Raw genomic sequence first — 13,006 nt, 5'->3', positions numbered from 1 at the left:
TGATGTCCTTAGGTTAGTTAGGTTTAACTAGTTCTAAGTTCTAGGGGACTGATGACCACAGATGTTAAGTCCCGTAGTGCTCAGAGCCATTTTTTTGAATCAGGTGCTGCAAGGTTTCTTGAGGAATGGCAGCCCATTCTACACGGATTGCGGCACTGAGGATGCTGGTCAGTGAGGCCTGGCACGAATTCGGCATTCCAAAACATCTCAGAGCTGTTATATAGGATTCCGGTCAGGACTCTTTGCAAGCCAGTCCATTACAGGGATGTTATTGTCGTGTAATCACTCCTCCGCAGGCCTTGCATTATGAAAAGGTGCTCGATCGTGTTGAGAGATGCAGACGCCATCCCCAAATTGCTCTACAGCACTGGGAAGCAAGTATGTGCTTAAAACATCAATGTAGGCCTGTGCTGTGATAGTGCCACGGAAAGCAACAAGGGGTGGCCTGTAGTGCAGACAAGTAAACAGGTAAATGTGACAACGATCTGACACAGCGTAACACGAGAACTCTGCTTGACGGTGTTTGCACCGCTAGTAACGTTCCCGGCCACCGTGCCCTCACATTATAGGATATTTCTCGAAATGTTTTACCACGTCAACATTAACAAACGCTATATAACTCCAACTACCTTCTCAAGAGCTAGCGAATGCAGATATAAAAAGCGTACAGTTCAATATAAAAACGTACTTGCTTCAATATCTCCACTGATACCAGCGGTAAAAATATCAACCAAAGACATTTAATATGTGACCAAAAGTATCCGGACACCTGGCTGAGAATGACAAAAGTTCGTGGTTCCCTCCACCGGTAATGCTGAAATTCAATATGATGTTGGCCCACCCTTATCCTTAGCTTTTACTCTCGCGGGCATACCTTCAGTCAGGTGCTGGAAGGTATCCTTAGGAAGGGCAGCCCATTCTCCATGGAGTGCTGCACTGAGGAGAGGTATCGATGTCGGTCGGTGAGGCCTGGCTCGAAGTCGACGTTCCAAAACATCCCAAAGGTGTTCTATAGGATTCCGGTCAGGACTCTGTGGAGGCCAGTCAATCACAGGGATGTTATTGTCGTGTAATCATTTCGCCACAGGCCGTGCATTATGAACAGGTGCTCGATCGTGTTGAAAGAGGCAGTCACCATCCCCGAATTGCTCTTCAGCACTGGGAAGCTAGAAGGCGCTTAAAACATCATTGTAGTTCTGTGGTGTGATAGTGCCACAAAAAACAACAAGGGATGCAAGCCCCCTCCATGAAAAGCACGACCGCCTCCGAATTTCACTGGTGGCACTACAGACGCTGGCAGATGACACTCACCGGGCATTCGCCATACCCACAAACTGCCGTTGGACCGCCACATTGTGTACCGTGATTCGTCACTCCACACAATGTGTTCCACTGTTCAGTCGTCCAATGTTTATGCTCCTTACACCAAGCTAGGCGTCGTTTGGCATTTACCGGCATGGTGTGTGGCTTATGAGCAGCCGTTCGGCCATGAAATCCAAGTTTTCTCACCTCCCGCCTGTCAGTACATGCAGTGACTCATGATGCAGTTTGGAAATCCTGTGTTATGGTCTCCATAGATGTCTGCCTATTATACATTACGACACTCTTCAAACGTCGGAGGTCTCTGTCAGTCAACAGATGAAGTCGTCCTGTACGCTTTTGTGCTGTACGTGTCCCTTCACGTTTGCACCTCACTATCACATCGGAAACAGTGGACCTAGGGATGCTTAGGAATGAGGAAATCTCACGTAAGACGTATGACACAAGTGACCCCGAATCACCTGATCACGTTCAAAGTCCGTAAGTTCCGCAGAGCGCCCATTCTGCTCTCTCACGATGTCTAATGACTACTGAGGTCGCTGATATGGATTTTCTGGTAGTAGCTGGCAGTACAGTGCACCTAATATGATAAACGTATCTTTTTGGGGGTGTACGGACACTTTTGATCACATAGTGTAAGTCCATTACGCCGTAGTTGCTGATAGAGACTGTGTACTCACGGGCGTCGTTCACGACACAGAAGGGGTCCGATCATTGCCGACTGCGCCCTTTTGTACGGAATGCAGGAGAACTTCGTAGGTTATCTTCAATCAGAAGGAATCCCAACAATTAGTAATAAGACAACGTTTATTAAATATGAAGAGATATTCAGCTTAAACAATGCTTCTTCTTGTGAAATGTCCATCACAATAGACATTTGAAATCGGTACAAGTCCTCTAAAGTATGTATTAAAGTACCGTCACTGTGCCTCTGAGGGACGCCTACGTGGAGTCCAGAGCTGCCCTAAGATGTCTACGGAGCCTAAGTCTCGTAGGTGAGAACGGAAACTGTAGGCTGTAGTCTCGGCGGTAGCTGGAGACTACACGACTTGACACACTGAAGACTATTGTCCGACGTAGCTCAGTGCTCCGTTATTCAAAGAAGCAGCGATCGTATCTATCCACACAAGCGATGCATATGGGTTGGTAGCTGTGGCCCCCCCGGTGGACGTCAGTACAGTTTGTACTGCCAAGCCATACAGGTGCTGCGCTAGTCGACGATGAAAACTCCGACATGAAACTGATCTCCGCAGGAATTCCGCAGGGCTCTGTCATTTCGCCTCTGCTTTTCAATTTTTTTATAAATGACATCCCAACAGTCCCCCTTCTTACGACGAGTTTTTATGCGGACGATACGGCCTTTCTGACGACTGGACGACACTTGTACAAGTTGATCGCTAGGATGCAACGGCTGCTTGATGTAGTGGAACGCTGGGAGCGGCAAAATCAGATAACGATCAACCCGACGATGACAGCTTCTTTAATGTGCACACGGAGGAAACTATTTCTGAACGACAGACACCAAGTAACTGATCAATGTATGCCATGGTCGTCGGAAGCGAAATACTTTCCGGCCAGGTCATTGATTCCGTTCCTGAAGAGTAAGGATCTCAACCCTAGCACTAAACTCCAATTTATAAGGCAACGGTGGAACCCACAATGTTGTATGGCTACACCTCGTGGGGAACTACATGCGTCTCCAACTACAACAAACTTCAAACGCTGCAAAACATTTGCTATCGAGGGATCACAGGAGCTCCATGGTGGACAAGAAACGTCGACATCCGCACCGCACTCCACGAGACCACTATACAAGAAAAGGTCCATGACAAGGCTCTACGAGTTTTTGAGAAAATCGATGCCCTTAGGGATGAAGTTCGACAATTAGAATGGGTAGAAACTTGAACACTGCAAGATGGCACAAGTATCGAGTACCGAAGTCAGTAACGTTTCACTTCCCCCCCCCCCCCTTAGGCGATGTGTCATAACACGAGGAAGCAGTTACACATAACAGCCTAGACACATCTCTCCCTCCACTGGAGATAGACATCACCAAAGACAGCAGGCTAAAGGCCCCATTGAGTACCCAAGCTTAACTGAATGTGTAATAAATTGTTTTCATATTATCCGTACATCCCATCCTAGAAGAATAAGTCACCAAGGATGATCTGTTCAGGGCACACTACACAGTAGTAAAAAAAAAAGTGCTGCGCTACGAGTGTTTCGAGCGCGGCTTATCGATTGTAGTGCGACGCTGTCTGGGGTCGTGGGTACCGTCACTACAATGATAGCCTGTGGCGGCATCGTATCCTCTCTGATAGCGGCGCTGCCTGCGCCAGACGAGAAGGGCGTGTCCGCAGCGCGGCCGTCGGTTGGTGGCCGCGTGTTGCTGTGTAGCTACCTCTGACTGCGGTACTCGTGATATCTGGTGCCAGACTTGCAACTATGAACTGACACACCGGCGCGGTGTCTATGGCGAACGACATCACATTCGTCAGGCTTTGTCGATTCCTGCAGAATTAATGCAGTGTAATATACCTTTAATGCACACAATCTAATATTCCCTTTCTTCTTCTTCTACTTCTTCTTCTTGTTGTAGTTCCCTTCCACGAGTAGGTCTACAGCCTGGTCCGTCTCTTCCTGTATCCCTCTTCCCTTATGCCTGATTAACTTCTCTACATCCGTTCTGTCAATTTGCTCCTTCCATTTCCGTATCACGTAATTTTTTGTTTCATTTATGCAAAATATATTTAATTCTTTCCTTATTTCAGTACTCATTATTTGATCTCTCAAAGCCCATCTGCGTAATTTCTTTAAAAATTTCATTTCAGCTGACGGCATCTTCCTTAGCCTTTCTTAGTTACTGTTGTAATGGGACATCCTCCAATAGCATTACTTTACTTCAACAGCAGTTGTCGATACGAGCAGTATTTTTCGAATTTTGGACACGTCAATATTATCTCAGTTCATTTTCTGAAAACTTTCATGTAATTTTATACACAGTATGTTAAATTTCAAGCTAAAAAGTTATGAAAAGGAATTCTTTATAAAATATTTTAGTTTCGATGTTATAATCGATAAGTACTAGTTCTGAATGTACAGTTAATGTTTTTTTTTAGAAACTTTAGAAATTACGAATTATTTGCACCCTTAAAATTCCTATTATTAACTACGCTATCCTGTACTGTTTACATGCTTAATTCTGGATTCATTTATGAAATAATAATCGAAGTTAAGAATCTAACAACAACTAGTAGGAATTCATTTGTTAAGAAAAATTTTAAATCCTTTGGAATATTGTTATTTCCGCTGAGCGTGAGAATCATAAGCTTGCCTCTGATGTGATAGGACGTATTTCTGTATAATCGGTGCCAATAATGAAATTTCGGCTTTGTTAAGATGAAAAATCAAAATTCTGTACGATATACTAAAATGTGAGGAAATCAGTGGATATATGTTTACGTAAATAATTCTGCGCGAACAACCTTCCAATTTATTTAGTTGAAACCAACCGTGGGTACTTGATGTTAGATTTTCAGCTTCAATAATCAGACCCCTAGACAATAAGAACTGGAGCCATCTCAACATGACAAGCTAAATAAACTTAAAAGTTTATTGTAATCTTTGCTCCTCTTTACCTATTAATTACTTGGACTGGGCATTGTTTAATGTGGACAATAGACGGAAGAAGAAAGGAGAGGGAGATTATACTGTCCAGATCTCACTTCCTTATGTGATCATACCTGCTCCCATTATTTTACAGAACTTTTTCTTTGTGTCTTTCCTGGTTTTATTGATTAATGTTGTAAATATAATGCCTCACATCGTTCGAAATTTGTTTAATCTCTTGGAGACATCATTATCATATTCATAACTTTTAGCAAATCCAGTAACAGCAAGTTAGATTCCTATTTATCTGATGTTTTATATAGCACTATTTCAGAAAGCATTCGGTATTTTCCTCTAAAAGCATAACTTTGTTTTTATTTTCTGTTATTTTCTTAAACTATATAATTTGCCTATTAAGTCCAAGCGATGTACAGCAAATTGTAGATCACACTACGTCTTTTGTAAAAATATGTGGTCGTCGACAAAGAGAATTGTACTTGAATGTTCGTTTCTAGGAGCTAATTTTATCGTCATAACCGCAGACTTCCGCAACTATTGTCACAATCAATAAAATTTTTCTGAGTTTGTGACCGCATTTTCAATACGTAAAACTACCGACATTTCGGTCACTGTCGCAGGTGATCTGCTTTAGGGTCAGTGAAGAAGATCACTTGCAACAGTGACCGAAACGTCGGTTGTTGTACATATTGACAGTGCGGTTATTAACCTAGAAAAATTTTATTAATTTTATTCTTTTTTCCATCATGACAACGTCGCCAACGTATCTATAACACGAAGTCAGTGAGAGACTGCAACCTTCTAATACTTTTCTGTTAACTGCTATTGGTTCTGTTCTCTCTGTCTCTACCTGTATTAATTATAATTTCGTTATTTAAATGCAAACTTTTTATCACTTGCATTAAATTTGCGGGTAACGTCGTCTTTCAATCATATTCCACGGTATTTATCCACTCTGTCAAAGGCTTTTTCATAATCTGCAATTGCAGTATGAGACTCCAGGTTATGTTCTATTCTCTTTTCTGTTATCCGCAGCACTACTGTAATAATGATTTGGTCTGATCAGCCGTTTCTAAAACCATTTGGTTCCTCCAATAATAGGGTTTTAGCAATTCTGTGTTTCTTGTTTCTTATTTGTGCAGGAAATTTATAACCGATGTTCAGCAGTCTTATTCCTCTTCAGTTTTCACCAGCATTTCTGGCTCCTTGTTTACAGAATGATATTACTTCTGCCACTCTCCAAGACGCGGATATCATCTTCCATTTCCAACGCTTATTTAATAACTGCAGCAGCTTGAGGCCTCGAGGTTCTCTGCGAATGCCGAATAGGCTGCGGCCGTAAAACCTCGTTTGACGCCTCTGCGATAACTTAGCAGCTCTACCTGATACCGTAACCCTGCGTCCAGGAAGATGAAAACCGCCTAGCCCCTGGACAATGATCTCTTTCATTAGGAGTGTAGCAGACGAAAGAGGGTGAAAAGCGAGCTCACGGCGCCTTAAGACTGCGACCTTCAGCTGTCTAATATTAGATGTAAGATTATAAAGCACTGCCACTTGATTTGTTTTATGTTGTGCTAAGGACCTTGGCTTTCATTATATCATGTTCCGTGTATTTTAAAGTTAAAAGTTCGGGTATGTAACATTATCATCTTTTTAATAAAAATATATGTTTAAAGCTGTGAAATAATGGGTTGTTGAAAATGATGTGGACAGCTTCAAGTGGCTGTTGAAATGTTTGCACTCGTATTAAGGTAAGGTATGGAAACAACAGTTCAAGAAGCTTTTTTTACTACAGAGTTCTCGAGCAACATGGCTGCCATACGGACGGAGATGCATTTTGGATAGTTCATTCTGCAATTGTAAGAGGACAGTGACAATTCTTCATTTGTCATCAGGATGGTGCTCGACTGCACTTCCACAACCATCTTCGTGAGTTAATGGCCACTGAACAACTACGACGGCCGATCGCTTGTGAATCGGCTGCCAGTCTCCAGTTGCCGGCATGACTCCCACGTTCTTCATAACTGACACCGCGTCATTTTATCTGTGGGGCTCTATCGAAGGTATTATTTCCACAGCGCCAGTTCACTAAACCATTTCTGATTTATGAGGACGTGTCAGGGTATCTGCGACTGCCACTGATGCAGACACTTTAGGGCGAGTGCGGGCAAGATTGCACTACAGGTGGGTCGTGTTTCGTATGGCTAACTGTTCACACATTGAATGTCAATCAAAATGGCACAAAAAACTTCTCGATATGCTCTTTCTTATACATACTTGAACAATCATATAAAGTTAGTACCTAACGTCGATACAACCATTTTTTTACAGTCACTTGAAAGTGTCTAGATTATTCTTAATAACCTTGATTTCAGGTTTAAATGTTTATAAAGCCGTTTGATAACTTTTTACTGTGTAATTCAGTTTATTGCCAGGTTATAATATGATTTTCTTTAGAATTCGCATTACAGCGTGTTTACTGCGACATATTGTCAAGTTTGCCAGGTAGTGTGTGCGTCCTGTTCGGGACCGGCTCTTGATTATTCTCTGCCTGCTTTGAAACATATTGTATAACACGAGTGTCATTCACTGTCTTATTGTTTAGCCTCATGGCCATAAAGCTGTATGAACTGGCATTTTCTCTGTGTCTTTAAAAATTTTAAAATAAGTGGTTCTTTTAGCATAATTTTTTCGTGGCCTAGCCTTTTCATTTCCAGCTCCCGGATTTCCTAGCTTTCATTATCGACAGGAACTACCGTGAGGGAATGTAACTAGTTTTTTTTCCAAAGAAGGTACTCAGCACTTCCCGTCGACATTTACGCTGCTATTCAGATGTTTTCAGTGTAAGACGTTAAGTAGTTAAGTCAAATACAATTACTCTGTAATGGTCCACGAGAACCACGGATTCCTTAAAGTGAAATACTCAGAAAAAGGCGCTGAAAAAACTTCCTAATTTTTGTCGTGTAGGGGTTGGGTTCAACATTTATAGAAGAGCAGCAGGACCCCTAAGATCCATTACACCAAAAAGATGTAATTCTTGGGCGAGAGTGTGCAAGTAGCCACAGAAATTAAATTATGGAGTCTGATACATTTTCACTTGGGCACAATTCAGATTTCGGTTAAAAATTACCGGTGTGCGAAGTTCACTGATTAAATCCCACGTGCTGCCCCTATAAAATATCCTCCATTGCACGCGAACCTAACGGAATGTAGTTGATAACAAATAGGTCATTAAACTGAGTGCAGTCCCACGTTCTGATGGGCGGATAGCATGTGGGAAGGAAGGGATACGCCGTTTAAACGTAATTGCAGTACCTGCTTCTGGTCCGATAATGATAATTGAAACGTAACCTGATTGCCGCCATCGTCCAGGAACATGGTATCTGATTAATAATAATGCCCAGGGCCTCTGCTTCGATCCCTCTCACTGTATAATTATTGAACAAATATAATTAACAGTAGTGGCCGAAGATCTCCAGCCCCGGATCAGGCAACGACTTGTCAAATAGGGCGATTCCGCAAGTAATTTCAAGCCAAATTCTTTCCCTATGGGTGAAAAGTGCCTCTGAAAGAGGGAAGAATCAGCAATGATCAACGGAATGAGTATAGAGAAGGCAATGGAAACCACTGCTTAAAGAGACATCAGCGACATGCACGGGCAGTGTGTCTTGTGTTTAAAAAATATGCCGTGTTGATACCACCACTGGCAAAAAACTCCAGATCAGTTCTCATTCTTATCACCTCAAGGGGATCGTAGGGAAGGGGTGGGGAGGTGTGTTAACCTTCAGAAGAACATTGAATAGCAAGCGGGAGGATAAACTCAACCAGTTCGAGAGTGGAGTGTCAGGAGTATGATCCTGGCAAGAAAGATAGAAAACCTGAAAAGGGTCATGTGGAGGCTTGTGGGGGTCAAATGGAAAGAAGATAAGGATTTCCGGTCAAAGCAATATGGGGTAATTTCAGCAGCAGAAGAAAACACTACAACTGTAGTGTGATTCTTCATGAATAGGAAACTGGGGCAGAGAGTGGGCATCTATAAGCAATAGGTTTACTCTCGTCATAGTCGTGAGAAAACCAACGGCAGCAGTAACAGTTCTTGGATACATGCGGCGCCATAAGCAGAAGATGAAGAGACAGAGACAATGATTGCACTGATCAGCCCGAACACTTGACCACCTATCTAATAGCATGTATGTTGTATCACTTATGTCGATTAGAAGTGGGTTTATATTATGTAACTGTGCATCTGCAACTATGGAGTGTGTACTCTGTTATTTTAAAGTCCTTGATTTGTGAAATTAGAGTTTTGTAATGTATATATTAAAGATGCAAAATGATTTGTTGAAATGATAAATTATTGTAATATGTGTATGTTCATAAAAATAAAATGTTTGTTGAAAGCTAGTTTATGCTTAGGGCACTTGTATTTGTAATATAAAAGATGTAGGGAAGTCACTACGCAACGTAAAGGCGGTCTTGGCGGTAGAACTGAGCTGCTCCTTGGTGTGAACGGTACGCAGTATGTGGCTAGCCGTAACACGGTACACTTCGGAGGTGCCGAGAGAGGCTATTGGAAGTTGCTTTAGAATAGATTTGCCTCGGATGAGGATCTGGCTATTATTTGGTATTCTCGGCAAAAAGGAATGGCTCTAATATGGTGAAAATCCGACCCCAAGAAGATATTTTATAGAGCATTCGAACATCAAGAGACATGAGTACAGTTAGCCGCCATGTCGCTTGTCACCAGTCTTCGCCACTGCCTCACGTACTTCATACATTCAGCAGTATATATGGGTATGGACCAGTTAATTTGTGTGTGGCTTTAATAATAATGACAAAAACAAATTTGTGTCCAGAACCACATTTTCTTTCCTGATCATGAATCTATGCAGGGTCCTCCCCTATGTGTTACTATAACCGAGTATCCTGAATTAAAGAAACACTTCTTGCATTCAAGTGTTTTAAAGTGATTTGTTGCCTAATGTTAAAGTTAAAACTACAGTAGTGAAGTTAGATAGGATTTTGCTAAAGTATCCTTAGTTTATTGCAAAGTATAGTTTTGTAGGAGTACAGTGCAAAATTACGGAAATATTATTGTCTAAAATACGTGCTTCACAGGTGATACAGAGGCAAATAAGTTAAGCTCATTTTCAAAAATAGTGTGTTTTCGATTTCTATCTTGAATGGTTTCTTTTTTGAAGTTAATGAAGTCCAGTGTCGTGTTTTATTGTCTTACAAAGTAAATTATGAAGTGAATGATTATCTTTTTGAATTAGTATTTTTTTAACAGTAATAATCAGAGAGAGTTGACTAGAGCAACTATACTAGTTTATGGGTCCCCATCATATTCTCCATTTACTAGGAAAAATTGAACTATTACTGTTGCTAAGGAAAACTGATGCATCTATCGGAGCTTTAACAGTGTGTTCATGAGATTATTCATCTTAAGTGTTTTTTTTTATGTCAGTTAAGATAAAAGCCCCTCATGTCCAAATTTAGTTCTGCACGTCATGCAGTAACATTTCAGTATTTGATTAAGTAATGCTCTTGAGTGTAGCTGTCATTGGTATGAGCTTGGTGCAAAATCACTTCGTATATTTTACTGATGTGTGCGTTATTGGTAACTGCTGCTATACACAGTGCAGAGAGCACTGTGTCAGTTTGTATCCTGTTTGCTATTCAAAGGGAAATCTCAATGACAGTAACTTCAATAGCCAATATTCAAGTTTGTTATATATTTCAAAATTGATGTGTCTAATTGGGCTGGCAACCGTTCATTTTTCTCATTAACTTACGATTTTATCATTTCCACTAATTCCCAAGGTTAAAGTCAGTTTGGTTTTTTTCTGTTAATTTCACGAGATTCAAAATTATTGTCCGATACCTTGTTTCACGTCAAGTTAGTGTTATAATGTCCACCTTGGCACGGGTAACAGCGATGAGGTGTCATGGCATGGAAGCAATGAAGCCTTGGTAGTCGCTGGAGGGAGTTGACACCTCTTCCACACGCACACGTCCCAGATGTGTTCGATCGGGTTCTGTTCTGGCGAGCCGAGGGGCCAGCACATCAACTGCAACTGGCCATTATGCTCCTCGAACCACTTCATCACACTCCTAGCGACATAGTGCATTATCTTGCTGAAAAAGTCACTGCCGTCGGGACACTGGGTCGTCGTGAAGGGCTGTACGTGGTCTGCGACCAGTGTACAATACTCCTTGGCGTCATGGTGCCTTTCACGAGCTCCACTGGACCCATGGACCCAAGATCATAATGGATCCACCGCTAGCTTGTCTCCGTCCCGCACTACATGTGTCATGGAGCTGTTCCTCTGGAAAGCGGCGGATTCGCGCCCTCCCCTCGCCATTATGAAGACAAAACAACGTTCTTCCACTGCACTACCGTCCAGTGACGATGGTAACGTGCCCATTTCAGTCGTAGTTCCCCTTATGGTAGTGTTGACATTGGCACATGCACTGGTCACTGGCTGCGGAGGCCCACCGGTGGACTGTGTGTTCAGACACACTTGCACTCTGCCCAGTATTAAAGTCTGATGTTAATTCCGCCACAGTTCGCCACCTGTACTGCTTTACCAGTCGGCCCAGCCTTCGACGTCCGACTCATGAAATGAGGGGTGGCCGCCCAAGTCCACAACGTCTGGATGTGGTTTCATCTTGGTTTCGTTCACAGCACTCCTCGAACGCCTGAAAAGTAGTGCAGTTTCCGAAGTGCTGGTGCCGAACCTCCGGGCCATCACAATCTGCCGTAGGTCAAACTCAGACAGATCGGGCGCCTTCTCCATTCTAGGCACTGACAGCACGCTCGCTGATGCTACACGCACAGTGCGAGTGTCTGACTAGCAGTCACTCCTCGCCAGATGACGCTGCTGTCGCCTGGACTTGTTAATATTGATATTACGTCGGTGGTCGTAATCTTCCGACTGATCAATATAGGTAAATCACTATGTAAGGTGAGACGAAATCGAATAATCATGGTAGGTAGAAGGTTGTAGTAGAGGAGAGAATAAAACAGATACGGAAGAATAAGGACTTCTTAGCAGTATTGAGGAAGGAGAGAGAGTAAATTTACTCTGCAACGTTTCAGATAGTAATAGCGAACACACTGACAAAAGAAAAAAAGAAGTGGTATGACTAAGAAACGGCCTGGAGTCACGGGAAGATTCAGCTGTCATGTCCCGGACAAATTGTCATGACCGCTTAAACCGATTTTGTTCGTCTGTGGCGCTATCATCCATAGTCCCAATGACTGAGATCTGGCAGGTGGATACCAGAAACGAGTGATTTATGAGTGGGTGTTGCAGCCCCACCTACATACTCCGCGCCGTCCCGTGTCCGCTGGCAGTGACTAATATAATTCGTGAGGCCCCTTCTTTCAGGGGACATTAGGCGATTAAAATTCATATAATCGTCTTTGACAGCAACAGCGGTTGTAAATGTGGTGTAAAAGGTTGTGAGAGGCAATGGTCTATTGATCATACAAACGTGGAGTCTAGGAAGATACTCGGGTTCGCTTTCACCTCACAAGCACGCAAGTGAGAGTGCAAGCTGTTGTGAAGCAAAGATATAGTGGGGTCAGTGAAGTTAATGAAAATGAGGTAAGGATTTCTGGTCAGAGGAATATGAAGAGATAGAGTAAGTCAGGATATTGAACGGGTATTTTTCTGCGTAGGTGATGCAGAAATTAACGGGGCAGCGTCCTATGAAACCTTTGCACATCATTATGAGAGGAGGGACTTAGCTGAAGAAGGTATTCGGAGGAACCACAGTATCCATACATTATTAATGCACCACAGTATCCATACATAACTAATGCTTTAATACTACAGGTGTTGAAAGACAAGTACACTAGTAAAATACATTACCGACATGCAGGGTTCTTTGATGCCGCTTCTCCTCATTAACTTGATCTACTGGAGGCTTAGCTCATGGTATCTGATGAGCTCTTGAACTATCGTCAATCCGCCCCCGCCCTGCGCCCACAACAGTGTCTTTGTACCTGCTGGCCACCAAAAGTGGCGAGGGCAACACCGACCAACATGAT

Source organism: Schistocerca serialis, chromosome 8 (assembly GCF_023864345.2).
Source record: "Schistocerca serialis cubense isolate TAMUIC-IGC-003099 chromosome 8, iqSchSeri2.2, whole genome shotgun sequence".
Classification (NCBI taxonomy): domain Eukaryota; kingdom Metazoa; phylum Arthropoda; class Insecta; order Orthoptera; family Acrididae; genus Schistocerca; species Schistocerca serialis.
This window is presented reverse-complemented; position numbering follows the sequence as displayed.